Source organism: Pygocentrus nattereri, chromosome 23 (genome assembly GCF_015220715.1).
Source record: "Pygocentrus nattereri isolate fPygNat1 chromosome 23, fPygNat1.pri, whole genome shotgun sequence".
Taxonomy (NCBI): Eukaryota; Metazoa; Chordata; class Actinopteri; order Characiformes; family Serrasalmidae; genus Pygocentrus; species Pygocentrus nattereri.
In genome coordinates this window covers 28,146,941-28,169,043 of record NC_051233.1, presented here as the reverse complement: position 1 = coordinate 28,169,043, position 22,103 = coordinate 28,146,941, and the positions used below count along the sequence as shown (strand labels likewise).

General features: G+C 42.8%; 2 long non-coding RNA genes across 2 annotated transcripts; both read right to left on the bottom strand.

The window, feature by feature from the left end:
- Window positions 1-1,559: 1,559 nt before the first annotated feature.
- On the bottom strand, window positions 1,560-3,914 carry LOC119262293. The gene is made up of 2 exons (XR_005129527.1): window positions 3,732-3,914; window positions 1,560-2,271 (listed from the first exon to the last, which is right to left on the bottom strand). It is a non-coding gene; the product is annotated as an uncharacterized LOC119262293 (long non-coding RNA).
- Window positions 3,915-18,118: 14,204 nt separating this feature from the next.
- LOC119262294 lies at window positions 18,119-19,795 on the bottom strand. Its single transcript, XR_005129528.1, has 3 exons — window positions 19,648-19,795; window positions 19,332-19,390; window positions 18,119-18,798 (listed from the first exon to the last, which is right to left on the bottom strand). It is a non-coding gene; the product is annotated as an uncharacterized LOC119262294 (long non-coding RNA).
- Between the last annotated feature and the right edge of the window lie 2,308 nt (window positions 19,796-22,103).

Below are 22,103 nucleotides of genomic sequence, written 5' to 3'. Positions count from 1 at the left end.
TCGGGCTTAGCGACTTTCTTCTACGATGCAACAGAGCAACATTAACAAAAACTAAAATGTACATACTGTGTTAATTCAACGCACCAATTCTTTTCCTGAAAGTACAACAGTAAAACTCATAGTACTTCAACAGAGAGGAGAAGACGTCTGAACCTACCACATCCCTTCAGTGGCAGAACCGAACTGAACTGGATACGGTAGGGGGCTGCTTTATAAGATACGCAATACTCCCTCCAACCAGCGTGTGTCGCTGTTTACTCGTAGAACCATATATTCTGTTGTATTTCCTTTTTTTAGAACAAATTTTGGCGAATTCTACTAAAATAAGTCTACTTAAAATAAAGTTATTTATTATTCTGTTACATATACACTATATTGCCAACAATATTTGTCGTCTACCTTCACACGCATACGAACTTGAGTGACATCCCATTATTAATCCATAGGGTTTAATATGATGTCGGCCCACCCTTTGCAGTTATAACTCTTCTGGGAAGGTTTTCCTCAGGTTTAAGACTGTTTATCTGAATTTTTGACGATACTTCCAGAAGCTCATTTATGAGGTCAGACAATGATGTTGGGCAAGAAGGCCTGGCTCACAGTCCCCGTTCATCCCAAAGGTGTTCTAATGGGTTGAGGTCAGGCCGGTAAAGTTCTTCCACACCACACTGGCTCATCCATGTCTTTATGGACCTGCTTTGTGCACTGGTGCGCAGTCATGTTGGAACAGGAAGGGGCCGTCCCCAAACTGTTCCCACAAAGTTGTGAGCATAAAATTGTGCAAAATCTCTTGGTGCTGAATCATTAAAAGCTTCTTTCACTGGAACTAAGGGGCCGAGCCCAAGTCCTGACAAACAACCCTGCACCATAATCCCCCCTCCACCAAACTGTACACTTGGCACAATGCAGTCAGACAAGTACCGTCTCCTGGCAACCGCCAAACCCAGACTCGTCCATCGGATTGCCAGTATGATTCATCACTCCAGAGAACACGTGTCCACTGCTCTAGAGTCCAGTGGCGGCGCTTTACACCACTGCATTCAACGCTTTGCATTGCGCTTGGTGATGTAAGGATTCAATGCAGCTGCTCGGCCATGGAAATGATCAGAGTACCACGCTGGAATTCACTGCGCTCCTGAGAGCGACCCATTCTTTCACTAATGTTTGTAGAAGCAGTCTGGTTTTATACACCTGTGGCCATGGAAGTGACTGAAACACCTGAATTCAATGATTTGAATGGGTGAGTGAATACTTTTGGAAATATAATGTATATGTACGTATTTTTTCCATCCATCCCAAGGATAAAGAAAAAAAAACAGCTGCCATCTGCTGGTCAAAGATGGTGTGTGTGTGTGTTTGTGTGTGTGTACAGATAGATAGATAGATAGATAGATAGATAGATAGATAGATAGATAGATAGATTTATAGATAGATAGATAGATAGATAGATAGATAGATAGATAGATAGATAGATAGATAGATAACACTGATTTACATGTGAATTTAGTCAGAGACATTTATCCAACACTGGAGAAAGGTGTAAATAAGAAGACTAGAGATGAACACTGCAGCATTGATATTGTAAAACAGCACGTGCATGAAGAGTACACACAAAATTAGAAAGCCAAAACAAACAAGTTTGACAGAATTGAAGACAAAAAAATCTAAACCCAACACTCAAGCAGAATGAGGGTGTTGTTCCTATTTCAGTAATACAGAGAACGTCTGGAGTGTGAGGCTGGAACCAGGGAGCTGAGCTATGGTTTACAGAGTTGAGTAGTTTTCTTTGGTTTGTTTTCTTTCTGACCATGAAAGTGTACAGGCAGACATCTGTTGTCAACATTTCCACAGCCAACAATCACATACATTTGATCAGACGTAATACGCTCTACTTTGCACACACCGTTCTCTGTGGTGCTTTTGACCATATGAACAGTGATCTTGCGATTACTGGTGCACAGGTCGCCTTCACCGCCTTCTAATTCAAAGCCTGCACCATTACAGATTTTTTCAATGTCAGGTGTGCTATCTTTCTCAAAGAAAGTTTGTAAGTTGTTTGGGGTGTTTCTTCCACAGAGCATTTCATTTCTGAATTTTGTACGTTCTAGGTATGATTTCCACGCTTCGTCTGATTTCAAATTGAATGTCTCTTTCAGAATGTGCTTCGTTTTGAAGTTGATGTAGCCATTGTTGTTACTGCTTCCCGTACAGCGTGATCCAGAGCTGAGAGCCAGAGCTGAGAGGAACGGTAGGAGAACAGAAAGCTTCATCCTGAAAGAGAAAGAGAGAAAGAGAGAGAGAGAGAGAGAGAGAGAGAGAGAGAGAGAGAGAGAGAGAGAGATAGAAAACCTACACTTGTCTATCAGTTAGCTACTTAAGCTGTCAACCTGTAACCTGCACTTTACCCCTATAAAACAGTTTTGTCAGTTCTGGAGGTAAATAACTGTATATGGCTGTGATACGAGAATCTAGTCTAAAAAACTCTTTTGTTTCACTGAACACAAAACAGACATCACCTCACATGAATAAGGAGACATTAGAGACATCTGGGCAACCCCACCCCCCACCACAGAGTTTATAAAGTAGTGTACAGTAATAATAAGATCTGGAGTTTGACAAAAAAATACACTTACCCCTCAATCTCACCTTACAGATGACATTACATCATCATTTATCCTGCCAGTTCATCTCCCTCTCTCTCTCTCTCTCTCTCTCTCTCTCTCTCTCTCTCTCTCTGTCTCTCTCTCTCTCTCTCTCTCTCTCTCTCTCTCTCTCTCTCGTCTATAACTGTGTGAGAGGCTGCTTAGCTTTTTAACTGTCAACTAAGCTAAAAGTTCTATAATAAGTAAGAAAATCGACACTGGATAAGTTGCTGTTGTTACTAATGCTATTCAGATATTAGTGATTTTATATAGTTTAAAGACTCCAGTGTAATGTTTGCTGTTTATAGAGGCTGAAGCCTATTAATATAAGACAATGTTCAGGGAGCTGATGGGCGCTGGGACATTTTAGCAGTCGACTCATAAAGGCCAAACCAAAAAACAGACTTAATTAAACAGTAACAAACTGCGCACAGCCTTTCAGAAACTCTAAACTACTTTGTTGGAAACAGGTCCTTGTGTAGTCGTCTAACCATGAAATATACAGCAGTTAAATTCAAAGCTTCAAAATATAAGACAACTTACATGGATTTTCAGGTATTTAGCAGGTTCTCTAATCCAGAGCAATTAAGATTAATAGGTGAGTGCTTTTACTCCCGCGAGGCAGTGCTGCTTGGAAATCAAACCTCCAAGCTTTACTTCTTCTTCCTTTGGCTATAAGACCTTGTGTTGTCAAACACAAATTCTACCAACTCGATGAAAAGTCTTATAACCACTGTGCTTACCTGCCACTGTAAGATGCTCTGTATTTTTGTGTAGAATATGTATTGGCTGTAGATCAAATTCCCAATGGTCACCAACCCTTTTCCAAGAGTTCCATCAACATGCAGAGTCTGGTTCCAACATCTGCCAAATGATTAACTTCTTCAGATGTCAATGAATGACCGAGTCAGATGCATTAGTGTCAATATGTCAGATGCAGGATGGAACGAAACTCTGCTAGAAAGTGGAGGAAGAGGAGAGGAGAAGACTCCAGAGGAGGGTTGGTGATCACTGCTTTAGAGCCTAATGCTCCACTGATCTTTGTATTCTTTTAGTCTATCTTTCCCAAACCTAATAAAGGAAGCTTACCTGGTTAGACGTTTGCAGATCTGTTTGTACTTGACTCTCGTGTTGAGTTATTGTGCAGTTTTGTATCCCAGATGAGCCCTGTTGAACTGTAGCTTCAGACACAATAACAGCTGAGTGAGTCTACAGTGACTTTTATAGGGTTTTTTTTGCCCCAACAGCCCAGCCTGAGGTGAGGGACATAAGAGAGGCTTCTTCACATTGGCCTCTTTAAGGAGTGACCGAGGTGTTTTTGACAAACAGACGGAAGTGTTTTCTCCACCCTGGTCTAGTTCAGTCCTGACTGAGGTGTGAAAACATCTTCACAAGTTGAGAAACAAGAGAAACTCTACTTTCAGCCTCTATTGAAACTTTGTGAAGTATTTAGGACGTAAAACATGAATGCTTTGTCTGTGTTTTTGTGTTTGTGATGAAAAAACAGGCAAATATTTAAAAGTATTATAAATATATATTTACAAATGTGTATAACACAAACATGAAAGTGCTCATACCAGTTTGAACTTCAGGTTTGGCAAAGACTAAAACAGTAAAGAGAACCCAGCACTAATACAGAAATTACTTCACCATTGACAGAAAATGGACAAACAGACTGGTTCCACATTGGCAAATGAGTCAGACAAGACTGCCCACTATCCCCATGCTTGTTCAACCTTTACGCAGAACATATAATGAGAGAAGGAGGTTTGGAGGAAGATCTAAGGATCCAAGATTGATGGAAGAAACATCAATAATATTCCATAGGCAGATAATACAAAACTCAAAGCAGGAAATCAGGAAGACCTGAAGGCCCTGAGTGAAAACTAACAGTTATTGAGGGTAGAGGCCATCATTTCATGACCTATGCACTACATAGGGGATAGGGATCCATTTGAGATTCTGCCATAGATGCACAATCTCTACGTGTATCATAGAGAAAGCAATAATAGTAAACCATGTGTGATATCTGCTGCTTTATGACTGGTTACATTCATGCAAAACCAATCAGGCCACTGATGCAGTACGTTCCATGGCCCGTGCGCCAAAATCAGATGCATTGCTTCTTTTATTTTGATCTGCAGTTATTAGAAGCAGTTCATACTTTAGAACCAGTATGAGCATCTATCAAGAGTCAGACATTAAAATAAGCAGATGTGGACAACACAGTGTTAGCAATGTTTTGTGTGTTGCTGGAGTTTACTGTGCATACCAACAGCTTTTTTAAATATGTAGACACGCAAAAATAAACAGCAAATAAAAAAATACTAAAAAAAAAACAAGCAAACAACAAAAAACACTCAGCTGTCAACTGGTGTCACATCAGCCCCTCCTACTGCATGGTTCCACAGAAGTATGGGAATAGAAGAGCCTCCTACAGGACTGTAATATTACAGAGCAGTGCAGTAGTAAAGAGGACAAATCACTGTTAAAGGTCTGGACTTACTGGGACAAATATTTACTGATATAATTATAAATAAACAGTGTATTTCATTTTTTCAGGTATAAGAAAAACTAGAAAGTCCCTGATGTGCTGCCAGAAGAAGTGGAAAGTGTACCCTAGTGCTGAGTTCCAACACAAAAGCATGTTTCCTCCAGCAGTGAACTGAACCAGGGTTCGTTTGGAAGCGGTTCGAGACCTGTGATCTTTGTTGGACCGCGGTTTGGTTGTTTGGTGCAGACCCAAGTACGGGTGGAGCCAGGGCTTTCCCCAGTATTCTGCCCAGCTCGGTTTGGGCTACAGACCTCTAACAAAGTTGAACAGGACCCAACACTGCCATACCATTTCTTATCCTTGATATGAGTTTTTGTCTCTGCTTCTGTTTATGCATTACATTACATTACATTACATTACAATTTAGCAGACGCTTTTATCCAAAGCGACTTACAAATAGTGTGGTACATAGAACAAACATAGTCAGGCCTTAAAGGAGGCCAAGGGGTAAAAGCGGGGTAGAGAAGGGAAGGAGGGCAAGAAGGAGATGAGGTTGGTAGTGGCTAGATTTGCAAGAGGCGATTAGAGCAAGTGCTCCCTGAAGAGCTCTGTCTTCAGGAGTTTCTTAAAAATAGTGAGGGACGCCCCTGCTCTGACAGCGGAAGGTAGCTTGTTCCACCATTGGGGAAGCAAGTATGAGAACAGTCTCGATTGCTTTGTGTGAATGTTTGGCAAAGCTAAGCGACGTTCATTGGAGGATCACAGCGGCCGGGCGGTGCTGTAAGCCTTTAGGAGCGAGTGCAGGTACGAAGGAGCCTGCTCTGTTAACACCTTGTAGGCAATTGTAAGAGTTTTAAATTTGATACGAGCAGCAACCGGTAACCAGTGGAGCTCAATGAGCAGTGGGGTGACATGCACCCATTTTGGTTGGTTAAAGACCAGACGCGCTGCAGCATTCTGAACCATCTTCAGAGGTTTTACAACACAGGCCGGGAGGCCCGTCAGTATGGCATTGCAGTAGTCGAGGCGTGAGATGACCACTGCTTGTACCAAGAGTTGGGTGGCTTGTTGTGTTAGAAACGGCCGTATCTGTCTGATGTTGTACAGCACAAAGCGGCAGGACCGAGTCACCGAGGAAACATGGTGCGTAAAGGAGAGTTGGTCATCTACCATAACCCCCAGGTTCCTAGCAACCTTTGTCGGGGAGAGTGAGAGTGAGTCGATGGTTATGGTGAAGTTGTGTTGAATGGATTGTTTAGCTGGTATAACCAGAAGTTCAGACTTGGACAGGTTTAGTTGAAGGTGGTGTTCCTTCATCCATGCGGATATGTCCGAGAGGCACTGCGATATCTGCACAGAGATCGACGGGTCATCAGGCGGGAATGACAGATAGAGCTGGGTGTCGTCAGCATAGCAATGGTACGAGAAGCCATGTGAGCGGATAACCCGGCCTAGAGAGGTGGTGTAAATAGAAAAGAGAAGGGGTCCCAGTACCGATCCCTGGGGAACCCCAGTGGATAGCGAGTGGGCTGAGGAGAGCTCTCCATGCCACGATACCTTGAATGAGCGCCCAGTGAGGTACGATCTGAACCATAGTAGCGCATTGTCTGAGATACCCATGTTTGATAGAGTAGACAGGAGAAATTCATGATTGACTGTGTCAAAAGCGGTTGAGAGGTCCAGCAGAATGAGTACTGAGGACTGTCCTGTAGCTCTGGCAGTTTTTAGTGCCTCAATCACAGATAAAAGAGCCGTTTCAGTGGAGTGCCCTTTTTTAAAACCTGATTGATTTGGGTCCAGGAGGTCATTCTGGGAGAGGAAACCAGAGACCTGACTGTAGACTGCTCTTTCTATAGTTTTGGAAAGAAAGGGTAGTAGTGAGACTGGCCTGTAGTTATCAACCTGGGCAGGGATGCAGGAAGGCTTTTTAAGCAATGGTGTGACTTGGGCTTGTTTAAAGATAGTTGGAAACACACCAGTAGTTATGGAGGCATTGATGGTGTGTGTGATAGCTGGGATGATAGCAGATGCAATGGTTTGTAGTAGGTTGGCAGGAATCGGATCAAGTGGACATGTAGTAGGACGGCTACATGTTACAAGAGTCAGTGCCTCGCTCTCAGTGAGAGGAGTAAACGAGGAGAAGATGGCACCTTTGGTCGAGGGATACAGAGGAGCAGAGCATGTGGTAGGACCGCTACACGTTGCATCAGTGAACTGGCTGCTTATGGCCGCCACTTTCCCAGTGAAAAAAGAGGCAAGGGCTTCAGCTGTAAGGCAGGTAGCCGGAGGTGGGGTTGGAGGATTGAGCAACGTATTAAACGTTGCAAATAGTTTTCGGGAGTCAGTGAGAGAGTTGATTTTGCTGTGATAGAATTCAGCTTTTGCAGTAGTGAGGCAGGTTGAGAACGAAGCCAGGAGCAGTTGGTAGTTCTGTAGGTCTGCATGTATACGTTTTCCCCGCCATTTTCTTTCAGCAGCCCGGAGCCTGGAGCGCAGTTCCCTGACTGTCTCATTTTTAAGCCATGGCTGTGGTTTATTTGACCGCATGACTCTAGTAGTTAGGGGACAGAGGTCGTCCAGACATGAGCTTAGCGTTGAGCAGAGTGCATCAGTGGCATCATTTACATTGTGTAGCTGCCATCGAAGTCAGAATAAATAAATAAATAATAGATTAATAAATATTAGGTTAAAAAATATAGAGTTCATAAATACATACATTTCTAGTAAAATAGTTAAATATTACAAGCATAATTTCATATATTTCATGTATATTGTTTGTTTTGATAGGGGGGAACCAAAGTTTGCTGCCGCGGTTTGATAGGGTGTTACTTTTGAGGGTTATACTTGTAACATGCTGGACCAAGCTAGCAGGCAGACACCTCGCTGATTCCTCTGCCTAAGATCAGCAATGATTAAGGAAGATTGGATAAAGTGCATAGTGCGTTTAAGGACTGAAGATTTCTAATTTTCTCTCAAGGGAAAGCGGCCAATGAGGTACATTTAATGTTTTCTGTTACTGTAATTTTGTAAGAGTGTAAAGATGTAATGTGACGAATTTCATGTAACAGTACGGTCGTGTTGTTCCTTTGAAGTCTTTATGTGGAAATAAGTTGTTTTTTTTGTTTTATCTTTCTGTATGTCTAACAGTTCTCACGGCACACTATCATGCTTTGTGTGATTAAAGCCCGTAATACAAAGAACGACTTGGTTTCGTGATCTCGACTTGAGAGTGAATTACAGTGAGAACTCAGCCACCGCGACACGATTGGAGAGCGTGAACAGCAGCCAGCAAGGAGCCTGCGCGCGCGTGCATCTCTCGTCGTCGGAGCTGTGAAGATGTGCGAGGTTTCGGCGGAGCCACTCGTCAAAGGACAGTATGCAACCTGCCGGTAACCTAAGCGAGTTGTGTGGTTATGCCAACGAGAAGCACGTTTGAGCTAAGTTAAATGTGAACACGAGTGGTAGCCTCTACAACTGCTTATAGCACTCTTTGAGTTTGAAGATTCAGTCGGACCGATTGCACTCGCCATAAAGATATTTTCAAGGACTTGCATATTTCATTAAGGAATGCTTGCTAAGTTTGAAGTGTAACTAAGGTTTAATATGATAACGTTTCTGATTATTCTATATTTGTTGCCTTTGATGTTCGCATGTGTATAGGTTAATGTTTAGCAACATTAAGTAATTCTGAGAAGTATTATTTTAAAGGAGTACTATGGTATTTGCCTATTTGCAGTGATTCTAAGTTTAAAGAGTGCTCTCATTTAATATTCATCTGACACAAGTCTACGTGTATCTTGCCATATAGGGCATTTAATCTATCACTTTACATTCAAGCTGGTGTGATCTAACTGCAATATTATTATTTCATTTATTATTTGCCTATAGTTATTAGCCTTATTACTACATTATTAATACTTTACATTTTTTATACTTTTACATTTTAATTTCACAGAATAGCCTTTGAACATAGGCCACTGAAGGATAACGCGTGTAACTGATTTTGAAAATAGTTTCAAGGGTGAAACTTACCTTGATTTACAAGCTAATTTAATTTAAGCTATTTAAGGCTCCTTAAGGTTACATATTAAACTCAGTTTAATTCTTAAAATACTAAAATGGCTGATAAGGACATTGCAACTGAAATGCAAGACCCAGAAGTTCCTCATGAAGAAGAAGAGGAGTCTGTTCATGATGAACCTTTAGAAGAAAACCCTGCACAGGAAGTTGAAGTGAATACAGAAACTGATGTTACTGAGGACAAGAGAAAAAGAAGATTTACTGAAAAGGGTCAGGAGCTGCACAATGAAAAATTAAAGAAATTTCAACGCAATTTTGACAAAACATACGAGAAATGGAAAGCTCTTGCCAAAGAGGCTAAAAAAGCACTCTCCTTACCCAACACAACTAAGGTTCTACATGAACACCAAATTCAAATTCACGCTGCTGATCTTGAAGTAAAGGAACGCTATGAGGATGTTCGCAAATGCAGTGTCCCGGACGCAGACACCCGACGTCGGGTAGACACCTGTGATGCTGTATCAAAACAGCTGATTGAACGACTACATGTTCTACAGGTTGAAGACACAGATAAGCATTTACCCACTGTACGAGCACCATGGGGTAACACTGGCTCAGTGTTTTCATGTCAAGAAGACCAAGTGTCCATGTTGAGCCGCCCAGTCTATGGACGTGTTTCAAAACGCTCAAGCGTGTCCTCCACAAAGAAGCAGGAGGCAGAAGCAGAGCTTGCTGCAACTAAAGCTACCTTGAAGGTTCTAGCAGAAATGGAACAGGAAGAAAAGGAGCTTGAAAGGCTTGAGGCTGAGAATAGAAGGCAGCTAGCACAGCAAGAAGCAGAAAATGCTGAAAGACATAAGTTACTGGAAGAGAAGCGCAGACAGTTAAAACGTTTGGAAGCAACTAAAAGAATGAATGCTGCAAAGGCAAGACTTCAAGTCTACGAACAAGACGTAGGCTCAGATGAAGAAATATCAGATCTTCTTCATAACCATAACCTGCCTCCACTTAAAGCTAATGCCCTTCCAAGGTACAGCATGCCTTCACAGTCTGCCAGTAAGCTCCCCACCACGACCTATGAAGTCCCAAAGCCTACTTTTCAAGTTGCTCGCCCCACTTTTCACGATAACAGCACAACAATGCTTGCTGAAGCGATAGCAGAGTCCATAAATACAAGCCGTCTTCCAGTGCCAGAGCCACCGATCTTTAGCGGAGACCCAATAAGATACAAGGACTGGAAAATGTCATTCCTAACCCTTATAGGCCGGAAGAACATTCCCGTAAATGAAAAGATTTACTACCTCCGCAAGTATGTCACAGGAGCGGCGAAGAAAGCAATTGAGAGTTATTTCCTGGTGGGCACTGAGGAAGCCTATTATTCCGCATGGGAAATATTAGAAGAACGATACGGCAACTCCTTTGTGGTCGCTAAGGCTTTCCGCGACAAGCTGAATTCGTGGACAAAGATTGGACCCAAAGACAGTGTTGAGCTGAGAGAATTTGCAGACTTTCTGCGAGGCTGTCAAGCAGCTATGAGTCATATTAAGAGTCTCGAAGTCCTAAACGACTGCAGTGAAAATCAAAGAATCCTTAGCAAGCTCCCTGACTGGCTCACTGCCAGGTGGAACAGAAAGGTAATGGAATTCGAAGAAGAAACACAAGACTTTCCTAGTTTCCACACCTTTGTTGAATTTGTGTCTAGAGAAGCCAAGATAGCTTGCAATCCGATGACTTCGCTTCATGCTCTGAAGAGTGGTGATGCTGAAAGGGCAAAGCCGTCTAAGGTCCGCAATGTCGGTGCAAAGGTGCTAGCAAGTGCATCTGAAGAGAAGCCAGATGTTGAAGGACAAAGGGGCAATGCTAAGGGATGCATGTTTTGTGAGAAGACAAACCATGGCATTCAGACATGTCGGAAGTTAATAGAGAAGCCTATCAAAGAGCGAGTTAAGTATGTGCAAACAAAGAAATTGTGTTTTGCATGTCTAAGGCCAGGACACCACTCAAAGAGCTGCGAGAAGAGAAGTGTTTGCAATGTGTGCACGGGGAGGCATCCCACATGTCTGCATGAAGACCGTGCCAAGGCGGATGAAAAGGTCCAAGCTGATGGACAAAATGAGAGTGGGAAACCCTCGAAAGGAAAAGAAAAGCCTAAAGAGCAGAAACATGGTGACACAGAATCCACAACTACTGAAGTAACAAGCACAGCTATGTCTAACCAAGTCATGCACAATAGGAACAGCACATATGCATCCACAATAGTGCCAGTTTGGCTGTCAACAACAAGAAACCCAGATGCTGAAGTTCTGGTATACGCTCTTCTAGATAGTCAGAGCGATAGCACCTTCATCTTACAAGAAAGAGCAGAGACTCTCGATACACAGATGGAGCCCGTGCAATTAAAGCTTTGCACTCTAGTGTCCAAGCGGACTGTAATCCCAAGTCACAAGCTAGTTGGGTTGCAGGTCAGAGGGTTTTACTCCTCCAAGAAAATCCCTCTTCCTGTGACTTATTCGCGAGACTTTATCCCTGCTAGTCTAAGTCACATTCCCACACCCAAGACAGCAAGAGCATGGTCTCACTTAGAGCACCTTGCTGAAGAGATCGCTCCTCTGATAGACTGCGACGTTGGCCTGCTCATAGGGTACAATTGTTCTCAAGCCCTGTTGCCAAGAGAAATTGTATCAGGCAAAGATGACGAGCCGTTCGCAGTAAGGACAGATCTTGGCTGGAGCATCGTTGGCTGTGTCAATCCCTGTGTTGACTATGGAGATGCCATCGGAAGCAGCCACAGAATCATTGTGAAACAAGTCACACCAAGTCTACAGTCATCTAGTGACCTAACGAATCAAGTTCAGTACATATGCAGAACCCAAGTCAAGGAAGTCATTGTTCCGACTGATGTGCTGAAAGTGCTTGAATCCGACTTCAGCGAGAGAAACGTGGAAGATGCCCATTTCTCTCAGGATGACCTTCTCTTCATCACGAAAATGGAGAAGGGCATAAAGACACAAGCGAATGGACAGCGGGAAATGCCATTGCCATTTAAAGAAGACAAGCCGTGTCTGCCTAACAAACTGAAGTGTGCAGATCATCGTCTCCGGTGTCTGAAAAGGAGATTTGAGAAAGACAAGCAGTACCACAAGGACTACGTTGCATTCATGAGCGACAGCATATCCTGTGGAGATGCTCAAGAAGTCTTTTGGACGGACTCAAAGGTCGTCCTTGGATACGTGTACAACGATGCAAGAAAATTCCATGTGTTTGTGGCAAATCGCATCCAGCGGATTAAGGACAGCACCAGACCAGATCAGTGGAGACACGTGAGCTCAGAAGACAACCCCGCCGATCATGCATCGAGAGGCCTGCGGGCACAGGAGCTAATTGCCTCCAACTGGTTCTCTGGTCCTGATTTTCTCTGGTCTGAAGAACTTCCCAGTGGAAATGTTGAGGTGGAAGATGTAGCAGTAGAAGACCCTGAAGTACGCAATGTCTTCGTACACAAGGCTTCAGCTACAGAAGTTTTGCTTCTGGATCGCTTCCTTAAGTTCTCCTGCTGGACAAGATTAGTCAAGGCCATTGCTCGTCTCATGCGACTTACTGAGGAGCTGAAAGGTTCAATCCCAAGAACAAATGAAGCCACAAGTCTGGTGGAAAGGAGTGATGCTGAGGCTACCATCATCAGTCTTGTTCAGAGAGAAGCTTTCGCGGAAGAAATCCAAACCCTCCAACATAGGAAGGAGCTTGTTAAGACCAGTAAGCTACACAAACTGAACCCTTTCCTTGACGAACAGGGAATCCTCAGGGTGGGAGGTCGGCTGATGCATGCTGATTTGCACCATCACATCAAGCATCCAGCTGTTTTACCTGCCAAAGGTCACGTAACAAGACTGCTCATACAGCATTATCATCAACAAGTACAACATCAGGGACGTGGCATTACAGTCAACGAGCTACGAGCCAATGGATTTTGGATACTCGGATGTAGTCATGCCGTGTCATCCTGCATTAACAAGTGTGTCAAGTGCAGAAGGTTTAGAAGGTCTACAGAGAATCAGCTAATGGCAGACTTGCCGCGCGACCGCATGGAAGAAACACCTCCATTTACGTATTGCGGAATAGACTGCTTCGGACCGTTCTATGTTAAGGATGGAAGGAAGGAGTCGAAGCGTTACGGTCTGCTGTTTACTTGCTTATGCTCTCGTGCAGTTCATATAGAGCTTCTTGAAGAGATGACTACAGACTTTTTCATCATTGCTCTCCGTGCCTTCATAGCCATACGTGGTAACGTTCGACAACTCCGCTGCGATCAAGGCACCAATTTCGTCGGTGCCAGGCGCGAGTTCATAGAGGCCTTGAAGGAGATGGATCAAGAACGCCTAAAGATACTAGGCTGTGAGTTTGTCATGAATCCGCCGTCAGCAAGCCACATGGGTGGTGCCTGGGAAAGGCAGATTCGGACAATAAGAAGTGTGCTTACATCTATCCTGGATCAGTCCTCTAATCGACTCGATACTTCATCATTGAGGACATACTTCTATGTAGTAATGGCAATCGTTAACAGTCGACCATTAACGGCTCACTTACTGAACGATCCCATGGGACCACAGCCTCTTTCACCTAATCATATACTGACAATGAAGTCCTCTATCATTCTTCCACCACCTGGAAAGTTTGAAAGAGAAGACCTCTACCTTCGGAAGAGGTGGCGCAAGGTCCAATACTTAGCCAACGAGTTTTGGTCCAGATGGCGCAAAGAATATCTGCTGAACTTACAACCGCGTCAGAAATGGCAACGAAAGCGCAGAAATGCTAAGGTCAATGATATAGTGATCGTACAAGATGACACTGCCCCAAGAACCGAGTGGAAGTTGGCAAAGGTCACAAAGGTCTATCCTGCAGAAGATGGTTGCGTAAGGAAACTGCAACTGCTGATCAGTGATTCAACTTTGGATAAAGAAGGGAAACGCATTGGGAAGCCAGTGTACTTGGAGAGACCCATCCATAAGACGGTCACCCTGATTGAAGCCGAGTGATGCTGCCACGTTTTTCTTGTAATGTGTCTTGTCAGCTAGGGCTAGCCTAGTATGTAGGTTTGAGTAAAATCACAAGTGATTTGGTGGGAGTGTAGCTGCCATCGAAGTCAGAATAAATAAATAAATAATAGATTAATAAATATTAGGTTAAAAAATATAGAGTTCATAAATACATACATTTCTAGTAAAATAGTTAAATATTACAAGCATAATTTCATATATTTCATGTATATTGTTTGTTTTGATAGGGGGGAACCAAAGTTTGCTGCCGCGGTTTGATAGGGTGTTACTTTTGAGGGTTATACTTGTAACATGCTGGACCAAGCTAGCAGGCAGACACCTCGCTGATTCCTCTGCCTAAGATCAGCAATGATTAAGGAAGATTGGATAAAGTGCATAGTGCATTTAAGGACTGAAGATTTCTAATTTTCTCTCAAGGGAAAGCGGCCAATGAGGTACATTTAATGTTTTCTGTTACTGTAATTTTGTAAGAGCGTAAAGATGTAATGTGACGAATTTCATGTAACAGTACGGTCGTGTTGTTCCTTTGAAGTCTTTATGTGGAAATAAGTTGTTTTTTTTGTTTTATCTTTCTGTATGTCTAACAGTTCTCACGGCACACTATCATGCTTTGTGTGATTAAAGCCCGTAATACAAAGAACGACTTGGTTTCGTGATCTCGACTTGAGAGTGAATTACACATTGAGTGATGAAAAAGAGCCTAGTGGAGGCATATTATCAGTGACCAGTGAGGAGTACTGGTCTGCCGAGAGGTCTCTAAGATTGTGGCGGAACGAGACCATAGTTGGAGCAGCTTTTGTTTTTTTCTCAATACACACATTGAGTTGTATGAAATAGTGATCCGAGAGGTGCAGAGGAGTGACAGTTAGTGAGTCAGTGTCACATTTGCGAGTAAAAATTAAATCCAGATTTTTACCAGCTTTATGAGTCGGAGGGCTTGGAACCTGTTCCAGATCAAAAGAGTGCATGAGGGATATAAAGTCTGTGGAGCACGGACTGTCAAGGTGGATGTTCATATCACCTAGAATAAGCATGGGACAGTCTTGATCTGGGATAGAAGAAAGCAGCATATCAAGTTCATTTGTAAACTCGCCCATTTGCCCAGGAGGACGATAGATGACAATAATGCCAAGTTTAGCTGGAGTATTAACCAGCATGGCATGATACTCAAAAGAGGTGTACGTGTTTGTTGGTAGCAGTGGCGTGTGTTTCAAGCCATTTGCAATCAATAGGCCAGTCCCGCCTCCTCTTCCTGAGGGACAAGAGGTATGAGAGAAGGAGTAATTGTTTGATAGAGCCGCTGGAGTAGCAGTGTTTTCTGGTTTAATCCAGGTTTCAGTCAGAGCCAGTAGTTGTAATGATAAATGATTGGCATAAGAGGAGATAAAGTCAGCTTTGTTAACGGCTGACTGGCAGTTCCACAGCCCAACTGAGAAGCAGTGGGCGTGGTTTGCCGTAGTCGCCTTAGGTTAGAATGGTTCTGGCGCCTGTGTGTTATTTTGCGCCTTCTATGCAGACCGCAGATAACAGGGATGTGTTGGAAGCACATTTTGGGAGGCAGCAGGACTGGCAGGCTTGCCCGGTGGACTCGCGCAGGTAGACTCGCAGGTCGTTACCCGAGTTAGGTCTTTACCCAACAGCTGACGCCCACGGCTGACGCCTCAGCGACTGGGCGGGGTAAATAGGAGTGCAAATTGTAAACAGCTGTTAGCGTGTTAGGAGATCAGCGCGACCAGACTGCCTTTATATGCCGCGAGTGTGTACGTGAGGGGGTTTGCCACGCCCCCTCGACCGAAACTAGCCCCGGAACCGTCTGAAACAGCACTTAAGGTGCGTTTGGTTGGTGTGAGGTAGCAGCTGGACTTTAGCAAGAGCAGTCTGGCGCAGCTTAAAACGTTCCCGTGTGCTCCGTGTGAAAGCCCGTTCTTACTTATGCAGCAGCTGTATCTGTGCAAGTCAGTGTAGGTTAGCGTAAGTAGCTAGATTTCTAGCTTTTTGAGAACACTTTTAATTTCTTACCTTCATGGTTTCTGGATTAGAATCTGTCCGTAGACGGATGCTAATGTTAGCTAGTTTCTAACTTTTGCCTGAAGTTACAGTTTAGCTAACTAACGTTAGCTAGTTGCTGGCCCTCCCTTTCCTTTCCATTCTTGGCATTTCATTCCCAATATAAAATGTCTTATATTATCTAGTGCTAGCTAACACTGGTGCTCAGTCCTGAGCAGTGAGACAATGTAGAGGTACGATTTGACATCAATATGGAGGTTATTACTTTATTTTAATAGTATTTTGTGTGCTGTATTTAGTCTTTTGCCTGATGTTACAACCCCAATTCCAATGAAGTCGGGACGTTGTGTAAAGCATAAATAAAGCTAGAATACGATGATTTGCAAATCCTTTTCAACCTATATTCAATTGAATACACTACAAAGACAATATATTTAATGTTCAAACAGGTAAACTTTATTGTTTTTTGCAAATATTCACTCATTTTGAATTTGATGCCTCTTTGTAGTGTATTCAATTGAATATAGGTTGAAAAGGATTTGCAAATCATCGTATTCTGTTTTTATTTATGCTTTACACAACGTCCCAACTTCATTGGAATTGGGGTTGTAACATCAGGAGCTTCAGTACTGACCTGTCCAGGACATAGAAAATATATACATAAACATGTAGTGCGGTCATGTTGAACTGACATCATCAGATTTCCTGCTTGTGCACATCACCGCAGGAAGTAGGGCTACGGTGTGGGCTACGGTGTGGGCTACAGTGTGGGCTACTGAAACGCCTGTCAAAGCAAGAAAAAATATATGTGTGTGTGTGTGTGTGTGTTTAATGATGTATAAACAGCTTCTTGTATCTACGCTTCACTCACCAGCAGCACTGCTGTGTCTGATCCACTTGTACTAGCAAAACTCACACTAACATGCTGCCACCACGTCAGTGTCACTGCAGTGCTGAAAACAATACACCACCCAAGTAATACCTGCTCTGTGGTGGTCCTGTGGGGCACATACCCACTAAAGAACAGGGTAAAAGGGGGCTAACAGAGTACCAGAGAAACAGATGGTCTACAGTCTGTAACTGTAGAACTACAAAGTGCAGCTATACAGTAAGTGGAGCTGATAAACTGAACAAGGAGTGTAGAAACAACTTGAATCATCAGCTTGTTTTTCAATAAACTCATGCAATGATTGCTGACTAAAGAAATGACACAGACCACATTTTGCATTAATCATGAAGATGATTAAAACATTTTTAATGCTGTAGCTTTAAGCAAAAAGCACACAATGAAATAAATCCAGCAACATCTTTCAGTTTCTTGCATATAAAACATTCACACAGGCTTTTAAATTCACAATTCAGATCTTTAAACATAGTCACAACTTATTAAGAGGAACTTTATAATCACAATAACAGCAGGAAAATATGCAAGTGCTTATTCTTTAAATGTTTAGGCTCTTCTTGAACTACACTCACTGGCCACTTTATTAGGTACAAATTACACGTTGTGCATTCAGAGATGGTGTTCTGCACTCCTTGGTTTCTTACAAGTGGTTCTTTGAGTTACTGCTGCCTTTCTATCATCTGGAACCAGTCTGCCCATTCTCCTCTGACCTCTCACATCAACAAGGCATCTTCATCCACACAACTGACCGCTCACTGGATGTTTCCTCTTTTTCGGACCGTTCTCTGTAAACCCTCGAGATGGTTGTGTGTGAAAATCCCAGCAGATCAGCAGGTTCTGAAATACTCAGATCAGCCTGTCTGGCACCAACAACCACGCCACGTTCAAAGCCCCTTAAATCCCCTTTCTTCCCCGTTCTGATGCTCAGTCTGCACTTCAGCAAGTTGTCTTGACCACCTCTACACGCCTCAATGCAGTGAGTTGCAGCCGTGTGATTGGCTGATTAGCTATTTGTGCTAACAAGCAATTGTACCTAATAAAGTGGCCGGTGAGTGTATAATTAGCATAGATTTTTCTAGCAGAGACTTTTATCCAGCAGTGGGAAGCTTGGAAGAAGACAAATAGAACCAAAAGAAGGTTTTGTGTTTAGGTGCAGAATGAATGAGCTGCTTTGGTTTACAACGAACAGCATCTGGTTTTGGTGCCACAGAGGTCTGATTATGAAAGTGGACAGGCAGACATTTGTCTTTAATCTTTCCGCAGCCAACAACCACATACAGGGTCTCGATATTAACTCTATTTACTTTACAACCACTTTTGACTTTCCTGCTTTCCACCATGTAAACAGTGAACTTCTGCTCACTGATGCACAGATTTCCAGGACCGTCTACAAAGCCGCGACCATTACAGATGCTGTCAACTTTATTTCTGTCATTCTGTTTAAAGAAGGTCTGCAAATCTACTCTTCCACAGAGCTCTTGTTTTTGTAGGTATGTTTCAAATCTGTCCTTTAGTACTTTCAGTTTCAGGTTTCTTTCAATATTTATTGACAGAATGTGCTTTTCTGAGAATTTAGTGTAGCCTTTTTGGTTATTCCAATTTTCCTTACAACGTGAAGCAGAGCCAGAGCTGGGAGCCAGAGCCAAGAGGAACATCAGAAGAATAGAAAGCCTCATCCTGATAGAGAGAGAGAGAGACAGAGAGAGAGAGAGAGAGAGAGAGAGAGAGAAAGAAAGAGAGAGAGAGGTAAGAGAGACAGAGAGAGAGAGACAGAGAAGATAGAGAGAGACAGAGAAGAGAGAGAGAGAGAAGGAGACAGAGAGAGAGAGAGAGAGAGAGAGAGAGAGAGACAGAGAGAGAGACAGAGAGAGAGACAGAGAGAGAGACAGAGAAGAGAGAGAAGAGAGAGAGAGAGAGAGAAAGAGAGAAAGAGAGAGAGACAGAGAGAGAGACAGAGAGAGAGACAGAGAGAGAGACAGAGAAGATAGAGAGAGAGAGAAAGAAAGAGAGAGAGAAGTATGTATGAAGTCAAATATTATATTTGATGATTTATGAATAAATCTGCTGTTTTGTTTATTTTTTTGTTCAGTTTTTAGTTACTTGTAAAAGATTTTCAGTGAGGCAGGGATACTGGACGTTGCGTAATCTGTGTAGTACCTAAAAGAGCTTTAGTAATGTGATAACTGTAGTTTGTTAAATAATGTACTCACATTTACTCAGTTTCATGCACTCAAGCAGGAGTGTTTTGTCCTTTATGGCAGTGCTCCACCTGTTATCATGAGCAAAAAGAACAAATTTAACCTTATTTGTTATTTTAAAGAAGGAAAAAAATGAAAAAACAAATACAGCCAACTTAAAAAACTTTCCACAAATACTGTCCCCACCCCAACTGTTCCCGACATCTCTAACACTCTATACTCAGAAGCATCACTGCAGCTCTGTAAGTTAGATCTGTAAGTTCTGTGAGTTCTTTTCTCAGTTCTTCGCTCTAGTCTTACTTCCACATATCTAACAAATGAGGTTTACCTGGTTAGACGTTTGCAGCTGTGAGGGAGTCTCGTGCTGGATTATTGTGCCGTATTGCTTGGTTAAGTGATGAATCAGAGGAGAGTCCTGTTGAATGTCTCAGACTCAGTAACAGCTGAGTGACTCTGCACTGACTTTTATAGGCCGTGCAGCCTACAGGTGAAAAAAGAGAGAAAGTGTGTGTGAAAGAGAAGGAAGGAGGAAGAGAGAATTACAGATGAAAAGGTAACAGAGGTCTCATTCTGGCCACATTCAGCCCTGACCTTGCTGTGAAAGACCAATAGATTTATATATAGATAAATATATACAGTCAGGCCACTTTTTACTTTCACTCCACTACATTTCATAGTCAGATATCTGACTTTTTCCTGTCGTTACTTTTGGTTTCTGTGTGTATAAAAACGTAACATGTCAAAACAAAAATAATGCAAAGTGAGAACACCAATCAGGGCCCAACGGTCACTTTGTTCTGAGCTCATTTTGACCTGTTGGTCATACCGACCCAGTGCAAGTACGCGGTTCAACGTCAGTGCAGCAGTGTAAAGTTTTGGGAGCACATACGTCACCTAAATGATGAACTAACCTAACTTTGTGTTAAAGTTGGGCTCGGCCCCTTAGTTCCAGTGAAAGGAACTCTTGATGCTTCAGCAGACCAAGAGATTTTGGACAATTTCATGATCCCAACTTTGTGGGAACAGTTTGGGGACGGCCCCTTCCTGTTCCAACATGACTCTGCACCAGTGCACAAAGCAGGTCCATAAAGACACGTTTGAGCGAGTTTGGTGTGGGAGAACTTGACTGGCCTGCACAGAGTCCTGACCTCAACTCGATAGAACACATTTGGGATGAATTAGAGCGGAGACTGTGAGCCAGGCCTTCTTGTCCAACATCAGTCTCTGACCTCACAAATGCACTTCTGGAAGAACGGTCAAAAATTTCCATAACCACACTCCTAAACCTTTGTGGAAAGCCTTCCCAGAAGAGTTGATGCTGTTATAGCTGCAAAGGGTGGGCTGACATCATATTAAACCATATGGATTATGCTGGGGGAGAGCACTGTTGAGCATGTCTCATAGATTTCAACTGGGTTGAGATCTGGTGACTGAAAAGGCCAGAGCATCATTTTCCATCATTTTCATACTCATCAAAGCGATAACTGACCCCTCATGCTCTGTGGATGGGGGCATTCTCGACCAGGAAGATGTCAATGTAGAGGTCAGGTGTTCAGGCCTGTACCACTCTTTTGATGTACCCCACACATTCTCACACCCTCTTGTGCAGGATGTGGTGAATGATGACTCATCTGACCATATCACCTTTCTCCACATCTCTGCAGACCGGTGGTTTTGCACCTCTAAGATGCTCTCACTTTTCTCAAAAGTTCTCATGTTTGTAATGAGGGGTGACTGAATAGCGCTACAATAATATTCCTCTCTATGTAGTTGTAGATGGACTGTTCTTGGCAACACAGTCAGATCACAGTCTGATCACAGTTTGATCACAGTCTGATCACAGTCTGATGGCATCCTGCATTGACATTCTTAGTCATATGAAGAAGAGTTGCTCTTATATATTACTCATCATATCATGATCTATAAACGCAGAGGTCACTTTAGTCATGGTTCCTATTGAAACAGTTGAGCAGTCTCTGTGACTGACCCTCCTGTCATCCACCCAGTAATGAACCATCTTCCAGTGGGCTTAGACCTTTTCTTCTTGCCATCTTAATCCAAAAGGTCAAATCAACCTTTTCTGAGTAAGAAACAGACGGCTGTTCAGCTTTTTGCAGGATTATATTCACACTGCATACAATCTATAGAAGTTTTAGGTCAAGGGTATTTATATATCATATATACATTTCCAAAGAGGTGTGTATCAAGCATTTAACCTGGTTTTCCACGTTATCTGACAGTAAGCTCTTTTACTCAGCGTCTGTTCTCTGCTTTCCATAGTTGACTGGATATAAATTAAACTTTTGCTAATGTGAACTTGTCCGATTTTAATGCTGAAGAGAGCTAGTGTTAAGCAACAGTCCTGAACCATGGAATAAAAAAGCAAAGTCTCATGGGTGGTGGAGTTAATTAAGTTTTCGCACAAACCATCCCATCAAAAGCTTTCAGATTATGGGTGCAAAACGGTAACATGTGTAAAGTAATACATCAAGTCTTTTGATTTGGATGTTAAGGAGATTCAAGAATCATGTTACCAGTGTGAGTTTGTAATATTTGCTCTGTTTTTGTTAATATTCCTTGGAGAACTTCTGAAGATGTTTTCACACCTCATTCCAGGACTGAACTACAACCCCATTTTCAAAAAAGCTGAGATACAAAATGCACATTTTGAATTTGATGCCAGCAACACATTTCAACAGGGCTATGTTTACCACTGTGTTGCACCACCTCCTCTTTTAACAACACTCTGTAAGTGTTTGGGAACTGAGGAGACCAATTGCTGTA